The sequence below is a fragment of the Hylobates moloch genome, unplaced genomic scaffold, assembly GCF_009828535.3.
Source record: "Hylobates moloch isolate HMO894 unplaced genomic scaffold, HMol_V3 SCAFFOLD_2, whole genome shotgun sequence".
Classification (NCBI taxonomy): Eukaryota; Metazoa; Chordata; class Mammalia; order Primates; family Hylobatidae; genus Hylobates; species Hylobates moloch.
Genome location: NW_026652277.1, coordinates 43,443,253 through 43,462,691, shown reverse-complemented (window position 1 = coordinate 43,462,691; position 19,439 = coordinate 43,443,253). Strand labels below are relative to the sequence as shown.

General features: G+C 37.3%; 1 long non-coding RNA gene across 1 annotated transcript; it reads left to right on the top strand.

Moving 5' to 3' along the window:
- Positions 1 to 9,014: 9,014 nt before the first annotated feature.
- LOC131381527 (uncharacterized) lies at positions 9,015 to 17,306 on the top strand. The gene is made up of 3 exons (XR_009210339.1): positions 9,015 to 9,120; positions 14,985 to 15,039; positions 17,001 to 17,306. It is a non-coding gene; the product is annotated as an uncharacterized LOC131381527 (long non-coding RNA).
- Positions 17,307 to 19,439: the final 2,133 nt, after the last annotated feature.

Sequence of the window (19,439 nt, the reverse complement as noted above, 5' to 3'; positions counted from 1 at the left end):
AAAATAGGGATTATAATAATAGTATTTACCAAATTTGGTTGTTGTTAGGTATGAATGAGTTAATAATAAAATTGTTAGAACAGTGTCTAGCTCAGGGCAGGTGGTATTAAAGAAAATACTCAGATCATCTTTTAATTAGAGGCCAAAGGCCAGAATATACTTAAACAAACAAACAAAAAATGTTTTTAGAATTAGCAGCTTAAAATGTAATTACATTTACTTACTTTAAGGCACCTCCTGCTCAAAAGTTTCCCTTTTTTATTTCTTAATTTTTTTTTGTTTGTTTTTTTTTGTTTTAGAGACAGAATATTGCTGTGCCACCTAGGCTGGAGTGCAGTGGCACAATTACAGCTGACTGCAGCCTCAAAATCCCGGCTCAAGCACTCCTCTTACCTCAGCCTCGTAAGTAGCTGGGACTACAGGCATGTATCACTAAGACTGGCTAATTTTTCAATATCTTTTTTAGAAATGGGGTCCCCTAGATTGCCACGGCTGGTCTTGAACTCCTGGCCTTGACTGATCCTCCTGCCTTGGCCTCCCATATTGCTGGAATTACAGGTGTGAGTCACTGTGCCTGGCCTCAAAGCCTTTAAACAAGTATTCGTTTTCTAGTGGACAATCTGAATGCCATCAGGATTAGGGATGGGAGCCATGGTGACTGCTTAAGAAGTTCTTCCTCTAATCAAGTTAGGCAGAGCTGGTTCTAAAGTCCTGGCTGGCAAATGTTATCTCTGATTAGTATGCATCCTTTCCAGCATGATATTAGAAACCACAAGATGAAATTAGTTGCCTTTGTGTTACTAAAATAATAGGTAAAATACTACATGCAATGAATTTTGTGACATTTCACATTTAGTCTTTGGGCTCAGGGCATTTAAAATGAAGCTCTGACCTTTCCTTCTTGCATCTTAGAGATGCTCTTGATTATCCATTTATTTGAAAATGCGCATGACTCACAAGTCAACAGAGCTCTATGCCTCATTCTCTGATCCTGTTTTATGGCTGAGTTAGAACAATAATTTAGCTCTCTTTGGTGTGGTATGAGGCTTTTGGTGAAGAACATTGAGTTCAAGTATTAGTGAGATAAAAGATTAGTGAAATAAAAGAGATTTTAATATATATGATTTCAGGTAGATGAAGATTCATAATACTGATTAAAAACTCAACTGTCTTCTGTGATATAACTTACTTTAATGAACTCATCTAAAATTGTAGAGAGCGATATCAGACTTGCACAACTATATTCCAGTCAACAGGCAATAAAATGATGAGGCATCATTTTTTGAATTATAGGAGTATCCCCAAAACTATTGCTTTATGCCCCAAGAAGCAGATTTTAAAATTCTGATGTTACTAAATGTGTGAAAATTCATTTTGCTAATGTTTCCTTTCACTGTGTTTTCAGGAGGGAAAATGTTCATAATAATCAGCTACTTTGATCTCAAAAGTCCCTTTCAGCTATAAAATTCTGACTTTTTTTTTTTGGAGACAGACTCTGTCCCTAAGGCTGGAGTGTAGTGGCCCCTCCCTGCTCATTGCAGCCTTGACCTCCCCAGGCTCAAGTGATCCTCCCACTTCAGCCTCCCAGGTAGCTGAGACCATAGGCATATGCCATCAACCCTGGCCAATGACTGATTTTTTGAACATCCACATCGCATAAGGCACTTTCACCAATGTTGGCTGTTATACCAAATGCTGAAACAAGCTCCAGAGCCTCCCAGGGAATATTCCTCCTCACAAGAATGTATGCTGTCTCCAATTACTGTAGTATTCTGCAAGTGACCCATTGTGACTTCAGGGACAATTCACTCTACTGTTATGAAGTTGCTACTAAAATAAAGCAGATTTTTTTGAAATATTCATCACCAATCTTTTTAATGTTCACAAATCTTGGAAGCGCCTCTTTTGCTGAATCCTTTTCTTGGATCTACTTTATTATGAACATCTAAAAATTCAGAGCGGTCTTGACATCATTCAAACATCAGAGACAGGAAGTACCTTATGGTTATTTTAAGAAATATGAGAGCACAGTGTTTGGCATTCAGTCGGTGCTCACCGAATAGTATTTGAATCAATAAATTTAAGTTTTACAGACCTAGGAATGAATATAGGGGTAAGGAGAACAAATACTAGAATAGGTCAAAGGTGCCATTTGTGATACTGAAGGAGGAGTGTTCACAATTAATGGTTGCCATCAAAGATGCTCTTCAAATTGGGCACATTTCAATGAAGAGGCTTAATTAATGTATACCCTAGTCTGTATAAGTAGATAAAACGTGTCAAAGAAAATGAAAGACTGTGCTTTTGCTTTTCAAATAAAATAAGTAGAAGATTTTCATGTTAATTTTGTAATCTTTTATATACAAGTCTTTGGACTCAATATTTTTGAAAAGGAACATAAATCTGTTTTATCTTTAGAGAACATCTTATTTTTCAATCATTTAAAATGCGATGATATGCTTTCTGGGATTCAAGGCATGATCATATGTTAATGTCTGCTCAATAAGCATGAAATTCTATAAATACTTTTTACTTCTATTGATCAGCCATCTGAGTGAAAAAGAGGCAAGTGTGAAAATAAATTCCACGATTGCTTTCCTAGGCTCCCACACTTATGCCCTATCTGTAATGCTGCCATTAGGACTCAGTGTGATCTAGTGAAGAACGGAGCAGCTCCGTAGCGGGGACATAATATTTAGAATTCTAGCCTGGCCATTTTCTAGCAGGCCTTCTGCATGCTACTTAACCATCCCAGGCCTCCATTTCTGTCTTTGTAAAATGAGAATAAAATTTATACCGTAGGGTTATTACACACATTGCCTAGCATATTGTAGCTTTTAAAAAACTTTTTATTTTGAATTAATTTTAGGCTTACAGAAAAGTTGCAAAAGAAGTACAGAGAGTTCTATGTGAGGAGGTTTTTATTTTAAAACCAGTGTTAATTTCCTCCTGTTCCTATCAATGTAAATTTAATCTATGTGTTTCTACTTCAAAAGCAAAGCTGAAGCTTCAAATTTCTCCTTCCTTTTGATTTGGCTTCCTCAGTACATCTCTCTCTACCTCTCTTTCTTTTTAAATAGATTTACTTTTTTGAGATGTTTTAGGTTCACAGCAAAATTGAGCAGAAAGTACAGAGATTTCCCATGTAACCCCTGTACTCACACATGAAAAGCCTCCCCAGCTATCAACATCCCACACGAGAGTGATGCATTTGTTATAGGCAATGAACCTACAGTGACACATCATTATCACCCAGAGTCCATAATTGACTCATTTTTTTTGCTTTTTTTTTTTTTTTTTTTTTTTTTTTTAAAGCAGAGTCTTGCTCTGTCACTCAGGCTGGAGTGCAGTGTTGCCATCATTGCTCACTGCAGCCTCGACCTCCTGGGCTCAATCGATCCTCCCACCTCAGTCTCCTGAGTAGCTGGGACTACAAGTGCACACCACCATGCCTGGCTAATTTTTGTGTTTTCTGTAGAGATGGGGCTTGACCATGTTGCCCAGGCTGGTCTTGAACTCCTGGGCCCAAGCGATCTGTCCCCCCGGCCTTCCAAAGAGCTGGGATTATAGGCATGAGCCACCATGCCAGGTCTATAGTTCACTCTTGGTGTTGTACATTCTATGAGTTTTGACAATGTAAAATGACACACACCAAATATTTTAGTACCTTATAAAATGTTTCATTGTCCTAAAAATCCTCTGTGCTCTGCCTATTCATCCCTCTCTCCTCTAACCCCTGTCAACCACTAACCTTTTTTATTATCTCCATAGTTTTGCCTTTTCCAGAGTGTTATACAGCTGCAATCATACAATATGTAACCTTTTCAGACTGGCACTTAATGTACATTTAAATTTCCTCTGCATTTTTTTCAGGGTTTTTCATGGCTTTTCATTTCTTCTTAGCACTGAATAATATTCCATTGTATAGAGTGTATCATGGTTAATCCATTTACCTACTGAAGGGCATTTTGGTTGCTCCCAGGTTTTAGCAAATATGAATAAAGCTGCCATAAATAGCTATGTGTAGATTTTTGTGAGGACATACATTTTCAACTCCTTTGGATAAAAACCAAGGTCATGATAGCTGGATTGTATAGTAAGAGTATGTGTGATTTTATTCTAAAAAACTGTCAAACTGTGTGGCAAAGTAGCTGTAGCATTTTGCATTCCTGCCAGCAATAAATGACACTTCCTCTTTTTCCACATCCTCTCCAACATTTGGTATTGTTAGTGTTTTGGATTTTTGCCATTCTAATAGGTATGTAGTGGTATCTTGTGTTTCAAACATATGTTTTTTAGTGCTTGAACTCTTGAGTAGTCAAAACCTTTTTCTTTAGGAAACGTCTGGGCTCTTACATAAATCAATAGGTCAAACTCATAAATCAAGGGAGACTGGAGTTTCACCTTAGTTAATACACTGGTGATCCACGTATGGTACTGGATGATATTGATTTGGGCTAAAGTATTATCTTAAATTAAGGGCATTTGCCATCCCAGAAACCATATAGTTGTGGTAAGCAAGGGCTTTGGAATCATTTCAGACATCTGGGTTTGAATCTTTACTCCTCCCTTTACAAATAGTGCAATGGACAAGTTAATGAAATTCTCTAAGCTAGTTCCTCATTTAAAAATGAAGATAATAGACCGGGTGCAGTGGCTCACGCCTGTAATCCCAGCACTTTGGGAGGCCGAGGTGGGCGGATCACAAGGTCAGGAAATCGAGACCATCCTGGCTAACACGGTGAAACCCTGTCTCTACTAAAAATAGAAAAAAAATTAGCCGGGCGTGGTGGCGGGCGCCTGTAGTCCCAGCTACTCGGGAGGCTGAGGCAGGAGAATGGCGTGAACCCGGGAGGCAGAGCTTGCAGTGAGCCAAGATCGCGACACTGGACTCTAGCCTGGGTGACAGAGCTAGACTCTGTCTCAAAAAATAAATAAATAAAATGAAGATAATAATACATACTTCATAAAGTAACATATGTAAATTTATGGATTTTAAGCTTTTAGGGTAGTATAAACAATGTATTTTTGATTTTTTTATTATTAGTGACAAATTATGAAAAATTTATCAGAAATTTTAGTATGGAATATAGTTTTGTTTTTTTTTCTTGCAGATCAATTCCACAGGAAGCAATATACTTCTTGAATGTGTTGGGTTACTTTCCACAATGTCCTGAAGTATTAGAAATTTCAGCTCAAACCTCTGTAGTAGCAATTTCAGCTAACAGTGGGCTCAAGTGAGGATAAAATTGTGAATGATTGGCTATCACAAGGTAAAGCAATCCTGTAGATAGCAGATTTGGCCACAGTCCAAAAATACAGTTGAAGTGCTAATTCCAGTAGCCGGAAAGTGAGTTTAAAATTTTTGACAACATTGTACAGATGGTACAATTTGGAAAAAGTCAGCATAATCTAATTAACTTATGCTAATGTGATGATGAAATATCTTCTCAATTTTATGTTCCCTTTACACATAGATGTTTCTTCAGCTTTTTTGAGGTATAATTCACAAATAAAAATTGTGCATATTTCTGGTATACACGTTTTGATATATGTACACATTGTGAAATGAATACCACAATCAAGCTAATTAACATATCCATCCCCAACACCTCACATAGTTATTCTTTTTTGTGTGTACGTGGTGAAATTTAAAATCTACTCTTAGCAGTTTTCAAGGACACAATACCTTTTTATTAACTGTAGTCACCATGCTGTGCAATAGAGCTCCAGAATTTATTCATACTGTCTAACTGAAACTTGTATCCTTTAAATAACATCTTCCCATCCATCCCTTCATCTCCAGGCCCTGGTAACCACTATTCTAGTCTCTGCTTCTTTGAATTCAACTTTTTAAAGAGTCCACATACAAGTGAAATCATGAAGTGTTTGTCTTTCTCTGCCTGGCTTAGTTCACTTGACGTAATGTCCAGTTTTATCCAGGTTGTTGCAAATGACAGAATTTCCTTTTTTTCTAAGGCAGAATAATATTTCATTGTGTATATAAGCCACATTTTCCTTATTTATTCATCCATTGACGGACACTTTGGTTGATTCCATGTATCTTGGCTATTGTGACTAATGCTGCAATGAACATGGGAGTGCAGCTATGTTTTTGATAGACTGATTTCATTTCCTTTACATATTCACCCAGAAGTAGGAATTGCTAGGTCTCATGGGAGTTTTATTTTTAATTTTTTGAGGAACTCCATACTGTTTTCCATGATGGCTGTACTAATTTACATTCCTACCAATGGTGCACAAGGGTTCTCTTTTCTCTATATCTTGTTATCTTTCATCTTTTTGATAATAGCTATTCTTACAAGTGTGAGACGATATCACATTGTGGTTTGAATATGCATTTCCCTGATGATTAGTGATGCTGAACATTTGTTTTATATACTTCTTAGCCATTTCTATATCTTCTTTTGAGAAATGTGTATTCAGGTTCTTTGCTCATTTCTAAATTGGATTTTATTTGTTTTCTTGCTAGTGTGTCGTTTGAGTTTTTTAATGTATGTTGGACGTTATCCCCTTATCAGATATGCAGTGTGCAAATATTTTCTCCCATTCTGAATGTTGTCTCTTCATCCTGTTGATTTCCTCCTTTGCTATGCAGACCCTTTTCCAATTTGCCTATTTTTGCTTTTGTTGCCTGTGCTGTTGGGGTTATAGCCAAAAAATCATTACCTAGACCAATGTCAGGAAGCCTTTTCCCTATGTTTTTATCTAGTAGTTTTACAGTTTCAGGTCTTACATTAAAATCTTTAATTTATTTTGAGTTGATTGTTGCATATGGTGTGAGATAAGGGTCCAATTTCATTCTTCTGTATGTGGATATTTAGTTTTCCCAACACCATATATTGGAGACCATCCTTTCCCCATTGTGTTCTTGGTAGCCTTGTTGAAGATCAATTCGCCATAAACACATGGATTTATTTCCTGGCTCTCTATTCAATCTTCTTCAAACTTCTCCACATATTCTTAAAAGGTCATATAATATGAAGTTCAAATTTTTTTAGCGTAGTTTTAATCTCTGTATTAAAACAAAAATACTGCATCTCATGCAATGGAAAAACAAAGATAGTTTGATTTTGGTGGATGAAGAGATTCTGTGCCAAATTTTTTCTTTTGGAGAAAAGGAAGAAACTAACATTTTCTGGCTTTTACTATATATAGACTTTCTCTTCCTTAACAGAGTAATTTGTTTCTGAAAACCCTTTCTTACAATAAAACCTAACTTGAAACTTCAATTACTATTAAAGGATTTCTGTAAATTTTTAATGCACATCTGAGTCCCCAAACAAAAACCATTTATTCCAAAAACATTACATTCTATTAAAATGGAAAGCACGCGCAGGGGAAGGTGAGGCAACTTTAAGATTTGCAACTGCAGAAAGCTGTTCTTAACCCAGCACTGGAGGGACAATGGGAAAAGGTGTTTTTACCAAAGTCTAGGCCAGCAGCCTCAACAGCTGGAATCCAGAAGAGATACTACTGGAATGGTTACCTCCCTTTATCTTCTCTTCTCACCTTTCTATCTTCCCTCAGGGCCTCCTATTGTCTAAAATTACCCAGAAGCAAGTTGGGAATAGAATTTGGGAAAACATTCCCAGGGTTTAGCTTCCTATGGTACACAGAAGAGCTGGGAGAGAAGGCGAATGGATCAGAGAGCAAACAGGTAAATAACTGGCACAATCACATAGTAGTGTCCCAGCTGAAACACCTAAGATACAAAATAGTTCTAAATGCAACTAAGCCAGAGTAGGAGTATTCAGTGAAACATTTCATACAGCAGAATTCTTACAGCCTATTTGGATTTTTTTCAGTACTTTACTGCATTAAATGTTGAATTAATTACTTTACATCTGCTAATTCTTTTAACCCTCCTTAAGGGGTTAGGTGCTATTATTCATTTAAAACAGAAAAAGTAAGGCTTAACAAGACAAAGTAATTTTCCCAAAATTATTCAGTTAATTAAGCAACAGAACTGAGATTTGAACCAAGCTCCTGCAGGCTCCTGTGCTCTTTCCATTACATCATGATATAAAAATAATTTACCTCCAAATAAGTGTAATATGCCTAACAACATAAATATATATACTGAGAAGTTTGAGCTACTTCAACTAAAAATTATAATTTACTTAATCAAATTGGATAAAACTAATATGAATCCAGAATATTTGGTCTCAGATTTATGTTTTCTCAACGTTTCACTCAAATCATTTAGGGAGCTTGTAATTAATTTGTATTTCTAGGCTTCACTTCAGACATACTGAGATTTCCTGGGAGCAGTGCTTGGGGAGCTGCATTTGAAATAAGGTCTTCAGTGGATTTTTAAGCACCTTAACATTTAACAATCCCTATACTATCTCTGTATTTGATCATACTAACTATACTAACAAGGATTATTATTATTATTATTATTATTATCATTATTTTTGAGACGGAGTCTCGCTCTGTTACCCAGGCTGGAGTGCAGTGGCATGATCTCTGCTCACTGCAACCTCTGCCTCCCAGGTTCAAGCGATTCTCCTCCCTCAGCCTCCTGAGTAGCTGGGATTACAGGCATGTGCCACCATGCCCGGCTAATTTTTGTATTTTTAGTACAGACGGGGTTTCACCATGTTGGTCATGCTGGTCTTGAACCCCTGACATCATGATCCACCCACCTTGGCCTCCCAAAGTGTTGGAATTACAGGCGTGAGCCATCGTGCCCAGCCACAAGGATTATTTTTAAATAGCTTTCCTTTAAAAAAAAAAATTCAATATCAACCAAAATGGAAAAAAAAAGCCAACCCAAAAAACACCCAAGAATCAACAATCTACTATCTGCTTATGGAGCCTTAATTCAAAGATGATGAGGCTATTCAGGTTGGGAGTACAGTTGACCATTGAACAACAAGATTTTGAACCACATGGGTCCACTTCTATACAGACTTTTTTCAATAAATCTGCCTGCTTCTACTGTCTCGCCTTCTAACCACCTCAACCTGTTCTACCTCTGCCATCTGAAACAGCAAGACCAACCCTTCCTCTTCCTCCACCTTCTCAGCCTACTCAACGTGAAGACAACGAGGATGAAGACCTTTATGATGGTCCACTTCTACTTAATGAATAGTAAATATATTTTCTCTTATGATTTTTTAAATAGAATTTTCTTTGGTGTAGCTTTGCCATAAGATTCCAGCATGTAATAAATATATGTTAATCGACTGTTTATGTTATCAGTAAGGCTTGCAGTCAACAGTAGGCTATAAATAGTTAAATTTTGGGGGAGTGAAAATTATATGCAGTTTTTTTTATCATTATACTTTAAGTTCTGGGATACATGTGCAGAAGGTGCAGGTTTGTTACATAGGTATACATGTGCTATGGTGGTTTGCTGCACCCATCAACCCAACATCTAGGTTTTAAGCCCTGCATACATTAGGTATTTCTCCTAATGCTATCCCTCCCCTTGCCCCTCATTCCCCAACGGGCTCCAGTGTGTGATGTTCCCCTCCCTGTGTCCATGTGTTCTCATTGTTCAACTCCCACTTATGACTGAGAATATGTGGTGTTTGGTTTTCTGTCCCTGTGGCAGTTTGCTGAGAATGATGGTTTCCAGCTTCATTTATGTCCCTACAAAGGACATGAACTCATTCTTTTTATGGCTGCATAGTATTCCAGGGTGTATACTAGCCACATTTTCTTTATCCAGTCTATCATTGATGGGCATTTGGGTTGGTTCCAAGTCTTTACTGTTGTAAATAGTACTGCAATAAACATATGTGTGCATGTGTCTTTATAATAGAATGATTTATAATCCTTTGGGTATATACTCAGTAATGGGATTGCTGGGTCAAATGGTATTTCTAGTTATAGATCCTTGAGGAATTGCCACACTGTTTTCTGCAATGGTTGAACTAATTTACACTCCCACCAACAGTGTACAAGCATTCCTATTTCTCCACATCCTTGCCAGTATCTACTGCTTCCAGACTTGTTAATAATCACCATTCTAACTGGCATGAGATGGTATCTCATTGTGGTTTTGATTTGCATTTCTCTAATGACCAGTGATGATGAGCTTTTTTTCATGTTTGTTGGCTGCATAAATGTCTTCTTTGGACAAGTGTCTGTTCATATCCTTCATCCACTTTTTGAGGGGGTTGTTTGTTTTTTTCTTGTAAATTTGTTTTCTTTCCTTGTAGATTCTGGGTATTAGACCTTTGTCAGATGGATAGATTGCAAAGATTTTCTCCCATTCTGTAGGTTGCCTGTTCACTCTGATGATAGTTTCTCTTGCAGTGCAGAAGCTCTTTAGTTTAATTAGATCCCATTTTGGCTTTCGTTGCAATTGCTTTTGGTGTTTCAGTCATGAAGTCTTTGCCCATGCCTATGTTCTGAATGGTATTATTTAGGTTTTCTTCTAGGGTTTTTGTGGTTTTAAGTCTTACGTTTAAGTCTTTAATTTATCTTGCGTTAATTTTTGTATAAGGTGTAAGGAAGGGGTCTAGTTTCAGTTTTCTGCATATGGCTAGCCAGTTTTCCCAAAACCATTTATTAAATAGGGAATCCTTTCCCCATTGCTTGTTTTTGTCAGGTTTGTTAAACATCGGTTGGTTGTAGATGTGTGGTGTTATTTCTGAGACCTCTGTTCTGTGCCATTGGTCTATATATCTATTTTGGTACCAGTACCATGCTGTCTTGGTTACTGTAGGCTTGTAGTATAGTTTGAAGTCAGGTAGTCTGATGCCTCCAGGTTTGTTCTTTTTGCTTAGGATTGTCTTGGCTATACGGGCTCTTTTTTTGGTTCCATATGAAATTTAAAGTAGTTTTTTTCTAATTCTGTGAAGAAAGCCAGTAGTAGCTTGGTGGGAATAGCATTGAATCTATAAATTACTTTGGGCAGTGTGGCCATTTTCACAATATTGATTCTTCCTATCCATAAGCATGGAATTTTTTTCCATTTGTGTCCTCTCTTATTTCCTTGAGCAGTGATTTGTAGTTCTCCTTGAAAAGGTCCTTTACGTCCCTTGTAGGTTGTATTCCTAGGTATTTTATTCTCTTTGTAGCAATTGTGAATGGGAGTTCACTTATGATTTGATTCTCTGTTTGCCTATTATTGGTGTATATGAATGCTTGTGATTTTTGCACATTGCTTTGTATCCTGAGACTTCGCTGAAGTTACTTATCAGCTTAAGACATTTTTGGGCTGAGATGATGGGGTTTTCTAAATGTACAATCATGTAATCTGCAAACAGAGACAATTTCATTTTATCTCTTCCTATTTGAATACCCTTTATTTCTTTCTCTTGGCTCATTACCCTGGCCAGAACGGCCAATGCTATGGTGAATAGGAATGGTGAGAGAGGGCATCCTTGTCTTGTGCCAGTTTTCATAGGAAATGCTTCCAGCTTTTGCCCATTCAGTATGACATTGGTTATGGGTTTGTCATAAATAGCTCTTATTATTTTGAGATATGTGCCATCAATACCTAGTTTATTGAGAGTTTTTAGCCTGAAGGGGTGTTGAATTTTTCAAAGGCATTTTCTGCATCCATTGAGATAATCATGTGGTTTTTGTCATTGGTTCTGTTTATGTGATGGATTATGTTTATTGATTTGGGTATGTTGAACCAGCCTTGCATCCCAGGGTTGAAGCCGACTTAATTGTGGTGGATAAGCTTTTGATGTGTTGCTGACTCCTGTTTGCCAGTATTTTCTGAGGATTTTTGCATCGACATTCATCAGGGATATTGGCCTGAAAGTTTCTTTTTCTGTTGTGTCTCTGCCAGGTTTTTATATCAGGATGATGCTGGCCTCATAAAATGGTGTAGGGAGGAGTCCCTCTTTTTCTATTGTTTGAAATAGTTTCAGAAGGAATGGTTCCAGCTCCTATTTGTACCTTTGGTAGAATTCGGCTGTGAATCTGTCTGGTCCTGGGCTTTTGTTGGTTGGTAGGCTATTAATTACTGCTTCAATGTTTGGTCTATTCAGGGATTCGACTTTTTCCTGGTTTAGTCTTGAAAGGGTGTATGTGTCCAGAAATCTATCCATTTCTTCTAGATTTTCTAGTTTACTTGCGTAGAGGTGTTTATAGTATTCTCTGATGGTAGTTTGTATTTCTGTGAGATCAGTGGTGATATCCCCTTTATTATTTTTTATTGTGTCTATTTGATTCTTCTCTCTTTTCTTCTTTTTAGTCTGGTTAGCATGCTATCTATTTTGTTAATCTTTTCAAAAAACCAACCCCTGGATTCATTTATTTTTTGAAGGGCTTTCGTGTCTCTATCTCCTTCAGTTGTGCTCTGATCTTAGTTATTTCTTGTCTTCTGCTAGCTTTTGACTTTGTTTGCTCTTGCTTCTCTAGTTCTGTTAATTGTGATGTTAGTTTGTCGATTTTAGATCTTTCCCACTTTCTGATATGGGCATTTAGTGCTATAAATTTCCCTCTTAACACTGCTTTAGGTGTGTCCCAGAGATTCTGGTATGTTGTGTCTTTGTTCTCATCGGTTTCAAATAACTTATTTATTTCTGCCTTAATTTTGTTATTTACCCAGTAGTCATTCAGGAGCAGGTTGTTCAGTTTCCATTTAGTTGTGTGGTTTTGCATGAATTTCTTAATCCTCAGCTCTAATTTGATTGTCTGAGAGGCTTTTTGTTGTGATTTCCATTCTTTTGCATTTGCTGAGGAGTGTTTTATTTCCAATTATGTGGTTGATTTTAGAGTAAGTGCTAAGTGGTGCTGAGAAGAATGTATATCCTGTTGATTTGGGGTGGAAAGTTCTGTAGATGTCTATTAGGTCTGCTTGGTCCAGTGCTGAGTTCAAGTCGTGAATATCCTTGTTAATTTTCTGTCTCATTGATATGTCTAATATTGACAGTGGGGTGTTAAAGTCTCCTACTATTATTGTCTGGGAGTCTAAGTCTCTTTGTAGGTCTCTAAGAACTTGTTTTGTGAATCTGGGTGCTCCTGTATTGGGTGCATGTATATTTAGGATAGTTAGCTCTTCTTGCTGCATTGTTCCCTTTACCATTATGTAATGCTCCTTTTTGTCTTTTTTGAGCTTTGCTGGTTTAAAGTCTGTTTTATCAGAGACTAGGATTGCAACCCCTGCTGTTTGTTGCTTTCCATTTGTTTGGTAAATCATCCTCCATCCCTTTATTTGGAGCCTACGTGTTTCTCTGCACATGAAACTTATCTCCTGAATACAGCACACTGATGGGTCTTGACTCTTTATCCAACTTGCCAGTCTGTGTCTTTTAATTGGGGCATTTAGTCCATTTACATTTAAGGTTGATGTTGTTATGTGTGAATTTGTTCCTGTCATCATGATTCTACCTGGTTATTTTGCACGTTAATTGATGCAGTTTATTCACAGTGTGGTTGGTCTTTATAATTGGTATGTTTTTGCAGTGTCTGGTACTGGTTTTTCCTTTCCATATTTAGTGCTTCCTTCAGGAGATCTTGTAAGGCAGGCCTGGTGGTGACAAAAGCATTTGCTTGTCTGTAAAGGATTTTAGTTCTCCTTCGCTTATGAAGCTTAGTTTGGCTGGATATGAAATTCTGGGTTGAAAATTCTTTTCTCTAAGAATGTTGAATATTGGCCCCCACCCTCTTCTGGCTTGTAGGGTTTCTGCAGAGAGATCCGCTGTTAGTATGATGGGCTTCCTTTTGTAGGTAACCTGACCTTTCTCTCTGGCTGCCCTTAACATTTTTTCCTTCATTTCAACCTTGGTGAATCTGATGAGTATGTGATTCCACCAAATATATAAAAGTTTGGGACTTTAATTGTCTTAAAATACTTACATTTCATTTTTATTCTTCCAATATTGCTCTCAGTCTTATATATTATATATATGATATATTTAAAATCATACAATATGTTCATATATAACAGATATATAATATATATGCCCCCCCACATACACACAACATCTAATCCAAATCACAGAACATTTGCTCATTTAATCGTTCAACAAAAAATTTTTTTGGACACCTACAATCTGTAGATAGTATCATAGGCTCTTGGGTTGTATCAGTGAAAAAGTAAAAAACTTCTACCCTAGTGGAGCTTGCATTTTAGCAGATGGAGACAATAAACAATAAGCATAATACATAACTAAATTATAAAGTATATTAGAAGGCAGCAAGTGCCACTGAATAGAATAAAAGGTAGGGCAGAATAACAAGGATGAGTGGGTTGAAGCTTTTAATTAGAGTGGTCAGTGTAGGCCTCCTTTGAGCAAAGCCTTGAAGAAGCTGGAAATAAGTTACTTGAGTTTAATAAATATGATCATATATACTATATAAAATACAATCGCTATTGCTATTATTCTCTTCCACATTTAATTTTTCTAAGGTGAATGAATTTTCCTTTATTATGTATGTATCTTCTCTTTTTTGGACTCCAATCTTCTTGAGAGAAAGAAGTGAGTCTTATTCTATCTTTCTTTTTCAAGCCCCTAGGTCTATGCTTTGTATAATATTTGGAGATTATGAATTGAATTGTTTAATAAGATATGCTTAGAAACTGAAACAGCTAATGACAGTTTTGGCAATAGGATTTTAATTATTAAAATAAAAACAAACCATTGCCATTTTTCTTGAACTTGTTTCTTTAACACTCTATATAAAAACATCCAGTGCAGCCAGGCATGGTGGCATGCACCTGTAATCTCAGCACTTTGGGAGGCCAAGGCAGGTGGATCACTTGAGGCCAGGAGTTTGAGACCAGCCTGGCCAACATGGCGAAACCCCATCTCTACTAAAAATACAAAAATTAGCTAGGCGTGGTGGTGCACACCTGTAGTCCCACCTACTCAAGAGGCTGAGGTGGGAGGATCTCTTGAACCCGGGAGGTGGAGGTTGCAGTGAGCCAAGATTGTGCCACTGCACTCCAGCCTGAGCAACAGAGTGAGACTCTGTCTCAAACAACAACAACAGCAGCAACAAAAAACATATCCAGTGAATTTCCAATTTTCCTGTTTTTTTAGGACTGGAGGAAGTATTATCAATAATGGAGTCCTAGTATGCACAGAGGGAAATTGAGTAAGTCCTAACTTTGTTTTTTTAATCTTAAAAAACAATAATTAATAGTATATGTCATCACAAGTAGCCTACAAATGTAAATATGTAACAGGCAAGTAATAAAAATCCAGGATCTTCAATCCATATAAGTTTTTAAGAGTATAAGTTAGACTCTAGGGTTTTGAGTAGTATATTTAATTCTTGGGTGTTTGGACACTTACTACACTCTCGCAGTGTAGGCTCCTTACAATTTGATTTGAGCCAAGAGAGACAGAGAGCAAAAGAAAGAAAGAGGAGTTAATTTACGGGTAATAGTCATAACTGGAATATTTTAGAAAAAGAAGTCAAACAACTTTGGAGATGGAGTTGACAAAGTAAACTTTTGAGAAACCGCAGATAGAGAGATGCAAAGAAATAATCATTCCAACAATAGGCAATAATGTCTATGAGGAAGATTCATGAGAAAGAGAAGATTAGCAAAATACTGAGAGCAGTAAAATAAAATACCCTATGTCACTGGGCATGGTGGCTCACACCTTGCAATCCCAGCACTTTGAGAAGCCAAGAGGGAGGATCACTTGAGCCCAGGAGTTCGAGACCAGCTTGAGCTGGTAACAAAATGAGACCTTGTCACTACAAAAAATAAAAAAAATTAGCCTGGCGTGGTGGAGCACCTGGCTGTGGTCCCAGCTACATGGGAGGCTGAGGCGGGAGGGTCGCTTGAGCCCAAGGAGGTTGAGGCTGTAATTGCACCACTACACTCTAGGCTGGGTGACAGAGGGATACCCTGTCTCAAAACATAAATAAATAATAATAAATATACCCTATGTCTATATATCTGTGTCTGTATCCACAGCCATAACTATGTCTGGAACAAATATGAACATATACAAATCTGTGTCCTAATCTTTTCAAATAAGTCCTCCAGCATCCTTATGATAATTGGAAGTTAATAGCAGTACCACACTCCATTATTTGTGCTTTGTTGTTTATAATATAAATATATCCAAAATTAATTTAATAGTAAACTACGTAAAGGTTGTGGCTACTGTAGCAATTCTTCTTTTTTTTTTTTTTGATGAAGTCTTGCTCTTGTCGCTCAGGCTGGAGTGCAATAGCGTGATCTCAGCTCACTGCAACCTCCGCCTCCCAGGTTCAAGCGATTCTTCTGCCTCCCCGAGTAGCTGGGATTACAGGCGCCTGCCACCACACCCAACTAAATTTTGTATTTTTAGTAGAGATGGGGTTTCACCATATTGGCCAGGCTGGTCTCGAACTCCTGACCTCAGGTGATCCGCCCACCTCGGCCTCCCAAAGTGCTAGGATTACAGGCATGAGCCACCGTTCCTGGCCCTATTGTAAAAATTCTTAACTAGTGATCATTCTCATTTAATTTTTTTGTCCTTATAGAAACCTGTCAGATATAATTAAAGACACACTTTGGAACATGGCAGTCCTGGCTTTGCTACTCAGAACTGACAGTTCACTTAAGCACCATCCTTATAGAATGTTGCCTCTACAAGTTGTGCTTCTGATGGCATGTTAAGTATTTTAGAAGTAATGATAAAAAAAAGAGAGAAATATTTAGAGTCAATTCCCTCAACCTATGTAACCAACACAGTAAACAACAACAAAAACCACAAGATCCTTTCAAAGGGTGGATTATTACCTATTTCTTTCTTGGCATAAATTTGGACTTTAGCCAAAGAGTGGTCTTGAAAGTTAGTAATCCCTTATTAACATTTTGTTACTTGGTTTCCATCTGTGAGAATGCTAAAAGCAAAATTAAAATTCAAAAGATGCTAGGGAAGTTGCTAAGCACTTTGATATGAGTGCTGCATGGTATCAGCAGGCTGCAGTCTGATCTGGATTTGTCTGACACAGCAGCTATTGGAATATGTATGAAGAATTTCTGAGAAATTTGTAGGAAATGCCTTGTAAATTACCGACATTAACAATTCCGACCTTTGCTCACCAATCAGGAACAGCCACCAAAATGGCAATAAAACATTCTGCACAGCCACCTGGAAAAATTCCAGAAGTCTCAGTACAGCCACAGGAAAAAGGAATTTTCCTGCCTGGATTGGAACTAAATTTATGGAAAGGAGTAACAACTAAGGAACAGCATAAACTTATGATACTTACTGGCTTCTTCCCAAGAGAATACAAATGAACAGAAAATTCAAAGAGCACAGATCTACTTTCTTCTGTCTTTACCTTTTTAACAATATGTAAAATTATCAAGTTTCATTTTAGCTCTTTCAAAAGACTAGGGCTCATTAATTAAAAGGGAGAATAAAAAATAGCTACCACAAGCCTGGAGCAATTACGTATCTTTCTCTCTCTTTGTGAATAAACAAAATTTTCACTTTATTCACAGTGCACAGATAAACATAGTTTTGAGCTCAATTTCCTTCCATTCTGCCCAGATTTTTGCAGTGAACTTGAAAAAATGATTTCCTTTTGTACTCCTTTTACCAACAAAAATGAATTTAAAGGATAATCTTTTGACCCTTAGTACCTGATGGCTTTAAAAGTGCTGGAATTTCTGGAAAAAACTGTTATATAAATTTTAATATTGTCAGGTTGTTCTTTGACAATGTATTATTTTAGGTATGCTGTTTTGCGGAATCACGTAAAGAAAAAACACATTTTAGGAAAAATGAAATTGTGTTAAGAAACTATTATTTACTTATTTCTGAATTGGTAAATGCTTATTGAGTACCTGCCATGAGCTGGGCATGTGATTAGATACTATGCAATCTTCAAATAACATGACATTCATGATCCAGTGCAGTATTCCAAGAATTATATGATGCTTCTGTTAATCAGGCCATATTTGTGGTGGTTAATAACATGGGTTCTAGAATCAGATGGCGCTGGGTTTGAATTCAGGCTTTACATTTACTAGCTGTATGGCCAAGAGCAAGATGTTTAAACTGTTTAAGCCTCAGTTTGCTCATCTGTAAAATAAGAATAGAAATAGTACCTACCTCATAGGGTTGTCATGAGACTTAAATGAAATAATATATATGGCATAAAGATACTAATTTATTTTTAATTTTCCTTCATGCCTAAAAATCAGCAGGAATGTAATGGTTACCATTTTATTTCCTTTTTTCTTCCCTCTTTCTTCTCATCTTCCCTCCTCTTCCCTCTTTTGTCCTCTTCCTCTTTATCTCTGAAGCAGCCTACATATTTTGGTGTAGATGGTGGGATGGGGTGTGAAGATAATTTCCTTTTATGGCTTTTCTTGTGTGTGTGTGTGTAAACTTGAGCTCATTATGGGAAATATACTATAGAAAGAAAAGGAAAACAGAAGTAACAGGAAGGAGGAGAAAGATTTTTCCTAGACTCGGAAGAGCCCAGAGATATGTGGGTCCTGTGATGAGCAGGAACTTGAGTCCAGATCTGTGGCAGTGGCAAGAGGTGGCATGACCTTGGTAGGCACTCACACGGTGCTCTCTGTAGGCGGGGCCCGCGACCCAGACTTCCAGCTTCTCAACATCCCTACAACCAGGCTGGGCATGGACATGCTAGAACTGCCTGTTTTCAAAAGACCAAAGTGTTTGAACAGTTTTATGAGAGTTTATAGTAAATAGCTGTCATAAAAGTGGGCCAGATAATAGAGATTGGTCCCCATTTTCTGGAAATCCCATAAACCTTACATATTTTTTGGTGATCTTAGGAAGAAAGAAGTACCTATCAATAATTACTGAGATTGAATTCCTAGTCAGTTTGGCAGGAATTTGGTTGGGCATATAATTTAATTTGATTTCAAGGCCATAAGTATATAAAACTTTCCAAATAGCAGGTACATGTATATAGAGCATTCAAGACAGTACCTGGCAAATAGTAAGCACTTAATAAATGACACCTATTACAATGGCATCTTTAATTCCCATAGAAAACATTTTATTACTTTAATCTTTCTAAGGTTATAGCTGTTTGCAAAGGTTGTTAAGTTTCCTGTGCTACATGAATCACCAATATCTGAGTTGTTCATGTGCTCTCATGTATTGTATAATGGACAATGGCATCCCAGTTGCAGCACAATAAGAATGTATATCACATCCAGTTTAAATTGAGTGTTCTAAGTATGTTAAGATATGGACCGGGAGTTGTCAATTATATGGAGCTATCACTCCATTATCGACCAAGATTCCGATGCATATGCTAACGTCAATGAGTTAGAGATTCCAGAGTAAGACAGTTAATAGACCTGTGAGTTTCTCCCTGCTCTCCTGTAATTGAGCTTTGAGGCCTTATGCTGAACAGAAGTTATCTAGGTGGAATGGAATAAACCCCCAGGGTTTCTAACCAAGTCCAAGTCTAACCCAGCTGCAGGAAAGCTCATTTAACTTGCAGATCTTTGCATCAGCTTCTCACAAGCTCCTCCTTCCTGAGGATTGTGTTCTCAG